The sequence below is a fragment of the Priapulus caudatus genome, unplaced genomic scaffold, assembly GCF_000485595.1.
Source record: "Priapulus caudatus unplaced genomic scaffold, Priapulus_caudatus-5.0.1 Scaffold136, whole genome shotgun sequence".
Taxonomy (NCBI): Eukaryota; Metazoa; Priapulida; class Priapulimorpha; order Priapulimorphida; family Priapulidae; genus Priapulus; species Priapulus caudatus.
The window spans coordinates 260,242-265,123 of NW_014577197.1; positions in this window are offsets into that span (position 1 = coordinate 260,242).

Sequence of the window (4,882 nt, forward strand, 5' to 3'; positions counted from 1 at the left end):
AAATTTTACGTTTATAATCGTAGCAACAGACCTCAGATGAGCCCAGACGCTCTGCGGCTCTTGTTTGTATAATCTGGTTGTTGAGATTTTTGTGTGGTGTTGTCTCATAAAGATGAGCCAACCTCATATAATAGGTGTGTGTGTGTGATGTTGGCTATTAAGAGCTGACTGACTTGCTGACTGGCTCATAGCTATATTATTTTTCCCACAGGAGCTACACTTGGGCAACAACAGAATTAAGATGTTGACATCGAAGCAACTTGAACAACTTCTTTCTGTCACCATACTGGACCTGAGAGACAATAAGATAACTGATCTCCCAGAAGAGATAACATTGCTCACCAGCCTGGAAAGACTCGATCTCACGAATAATGAACTAAAAACGTAAAGGTTTAAGCGTCTGAAAGGAATTTACCGATCTAGAGCTGTGACGCTTGGAACAGAAGCACGGGCTATTTGGCTACCAGTATTGCGTATTTTAAGTCAATTGTTTTCATAGCCACCAATACGTATATCTTTTTGTATCATAAATACATAGACCTTCATAATGTAGAGTGTGGATGGACATTAGTGGTAGAGATTTGTAGAGTCTGTGTATTTATTAATTGTGGTTATTAACGCAAGTTGTCTTTTATTTCAGTCGTAGTATTGCATATCACACAGCATTCACAGGCACATCCGTGTATGAGTATAAGTGTTTATGTGACCACTTGTCTCAGTGTGATTGATGTTATTCTTATTGTAATCATGAGGAATAATTGCCAGCAGCAATTAATGCGCTTAATTAAATTGGCTTCTAATGAGGACGAACACTTTTATCTTGACAGCATTCCCTACGAAGTTGGCAAAATGTCGAACTTGAAGTCGCTGCTCATAGAGGGCAATGCAGTCAGAAACATAAGGCGCGACATCATGCAGCGTGGAACGCCGGAACTGCTCCAGTTTCTCCGCAGCCGAATCCAAGAACCCGAGCCACCAGAGGGCGAACAGTTGTCGGAGGAATGCGCTCTACCTTGGGCGGACGACGCCTACCTAGCGAGGCAGACCAAGCACATGCTTAAGGTCACACATTGCCTAGATCACAGGTGAGGAGTGTATGCGTTTACACAGGTATGTTGTTTGACTGGCAAGTGCAAGTAAACATGCTATAATAAAATTTGAATTTTTGTTTGTTTGTGAATGTTCTTCGGATAATATTCGAATATTCTTTCTCTGTTTGTGAATGTCTTCAGATAAGATTTGAATCTTCGTTCCTTGACTAAGTGAAGGTTTGCATTTATAATCAGTTTTGATCGTACGAATTCATAATCTTCCCTTGAATGTTGTGTCTGTTTCTCGTATGTAACTACGTTAGCTTCATGCTTTCTATGTACTGCACTGTTGCACAGCTTCTGTGGCACTTTCGTTTTGTTTGATACTACAGTTAGAGGTGTTCCAAATGTAAATGACTTGATTATGTGTATGAAAATTTCAGCACCCGTACACACACATGCTACTAATTTTTATGACTGTTTTTTTAACTATCAGCATTACCCAGACATGGTATATATAACAGACGTAAAACACCTGCTAGCGTGGTTGTATTCTGCTCTAGAAAAACTTCATGTGCATAGAGGTGTTAGACCTCCGAAGATTGAAATGTGGAAGTTGTGGTTGGGTCTATTGTGATAACAGAAGTACGAGATTATCACCTTGATGGAATCGCCTGCAAGTTGTTTTTGCTTAGGTTCACTGCTAGAACTCCACTTTCCTTCGCCGAGACCCACATCTCGTCCGGAACATCTGTCGCAGGCTTGTTGCTGGCAAGAAACAAAAACAAAAACTATTCACGCTCTCCCCACCAAAAATCGACGCGAATTGGTTATTTCAGTATAACGATGCTGTCAGCTTCCCTGAACGAGGTGAATCTTGGAAGCAACAAACTCACCTCTGTAATGCCAGAGCTGTCCGTCTGCTGCAAGCTTATTGTGCTAGATCTGAGGTATGTAGAGGGATGCAAATATTACACAAAAGCTGGAATTTGAGTGGCAGTTGTGTCACTTTAGTTTGATCAACCTAATACGATTCATCTTGACCTTGCCCACATTGGAGGCGCCAGTGTTACATACGGTATAGTTGTGATTCTGTATTTGTGTTAACGTATAAGTAAATGAATAAATACATGTGTAATATAGTTATATATGTCTGTTTATGTATTATATGCATATGTAGAACATTTGCATTCTATAATATTGCTATCAATATTTTTTAGGAACAACCAGCTGTCCAGTCTTCCCGACTCCTTGCAGTCATTGGTTGGCTTGAGAGACTTGAACATTTCCTTCAACAGGTAGATGTTACAAGTATACTCTGTGCATGCAACAAACAATATAGCCCATATATATCAGCTCGGTGGTTTACTCTTATCACTGTGATGCATTGATCGTTTTAAATTTTTCGTTCGAGAATCGAAAATCGATTGTTGAGAATCTTATCACATGATATGTTAGAGTAATGACAGTTACCAAGCACTTATAATCAAGAATGTGTACATACTTGTGGGCACGTGTATGCATCATCGTTCACACCATCCACGTACCTCATGCACCTAATCACGATAGGGTTTTATCATACCCTGGTAAAAGTAAATTGGAAAGTAAGGTAGATTGGTGCGCGTTGCTAATTTGGCGTTTTCAAGATTTCCCCCTAAGTCACGCAGCGCTCGCAAAAACTCCAGTGTGGCTACACACTGTGTGCATCACCTCGGAAAATGTTTTAATCTCATCATTATAACTCTTCAGAGTCGAAAGGACGTCGATCAGATTGCTAGTTACCTAGCTTTAGCATTATACCAAGATATAAATTTCGCTATCTATACGCTGTAATCTCGTAAACTCGTAATGGTAACTCTTCACAGTGCAAGGGACTGTAACGATGACAGGGTGCGGGGCCGACCAGGTGGATAGATCAACACTGCAAACAGCAGCGGAGAAGGTTTCAATATCACAGTTTACTATAGACGACGGGAGCAGGTTCCAGTAAGGAACTACCGAAGCTAAGACACTATGATCGACACTGCAAACAGTCAGTTTCGCAGCCAGCCTCTGGTTTCCACGACGATGTCTGCGGGGGGCGGCCGTTACCTCAGCGTTTCCAGCAGGCCGAGTTCGGGTGGGATCTTCTGAAGGTAGTTGTTGTGAAGGTCGAGCACAGCCAGCATGCTCAGCTCCCCCAGCTGCTGCGCGTCCACGTCGCCGATGCCGTTGTCGGAAGCGAGGAGGTTCTCGAGTGAGCGCATCTTGTAGATGCAACTGGGCAGCGACTTGAACCTGAGCACGGGCGATGAACACGCAATGAGCACGCGATAAGATTTACATATGTAAGGTCATTGTGAATGGTGTAAACGAAGCTGCATACATGCGCCCACAAGCATGTACACATTCTTGATTATTAGTTAAACACATGATCAGCACGTGCCAAGATTTTCATATGTAAGGTCAATTTATGCTATAAATAACTCCTGCGATTATTTTCAAATCTCATGCTATGCACCTGTGGAAACTCACGGTGTATTAATATATATTAACAAGCAATTTTCCTTTACGATTTTGAATTTTAGATCAGACTACACACACAATCTACACTCAATATATCTCACACACAATCACACAAAATCAGATTATGCGATACATCAAAAGACAAAATCACAGAGGTAATGACAAATTACTCGTGCACAAAATCTATATTATAAGGCAGTTTTTATGTCAGAAAATTATACACGTCTGCAAGTTCTTCGTTCTGCACTCTCACATTACATGATGAGGTAGTAGCTAGTATACAATCAGGAGTAAATGATCACAAATTTTATGACAAAATTTGTGATTATTTATTCCTGATACATCCTAGCACGTATACTTGTGATTACTCAGACGACGCTTGAATCCATATATAGACCTTCCCACTCACCTTCTAGTTCTACTTTGACGCGAATATATCTCCATCAGGGCACGCGCTCCTCATGGCGCTCCCTGAGCTCGGATTAGGTTGGTATGCGACTGCGTAGGTATTCCATCACGGCAGACGTACCCTTCGCCATGATGGCGGGGCGCGGAACTCGAAACGAGTTTCCCTCGATCTGTAGAACTCTGCAACGGAGTGTTTTTTCACGTGAATATTTCATGAGATTCAGGCTGATCCCCCCCAAAATACCAGCATTGTTTCGTGCCATGCTCATTACCGCGAGAAAAGTAAAGCTGTCTGATTTTTGGCAATGTACAGTGTTCATAGACCACAGGAAAACAGATTTTTACCAACTTTTTTAGGACTAAGAATGTTCATTTTCCAGAACCCTAATATTTAAGCCACATAAAAATCTTTTCCTAATAAACCGTGTTGCGTTGATACCCGACTATAGCCAGTGCACGCGCTAAAATCAACACGATCTGTTGGTGGCAGAATTCTGCTGAGATCTGCTGTATAACAGTGGTAGGTCCGATGCACTAGTTAATATCATACCAGTGTATTCGCAATTACTCTTTGGCTTGAATCGCATTTATGTTAAATGGGAGTCTGCTACTATCTATTAATATTATGGTGCCAAAGTGTGTTTATCGTTTTCACTTTTTTATTAATACCTAATTGTATACCTATAGTCTCCGGTTCTTTACTTCGAGTATTGCATGTTTTTCCATGCTGATCGATGATGCAAACTTGTAAATCTGTGCTACGTCGTGTTGTTTGTAAACAGACTAACAAGTGTTTACGAGTATATTATCGTGGAACTTATTTGTGTAATGTGTAATTTTTATTATCCACGATTTAAGTCCATATTCTCATGATATTTCGTTGAAAGAGAAAATTATAGGATGTGCCCGAACAATCATTAAAAAACAACAACGCTAAC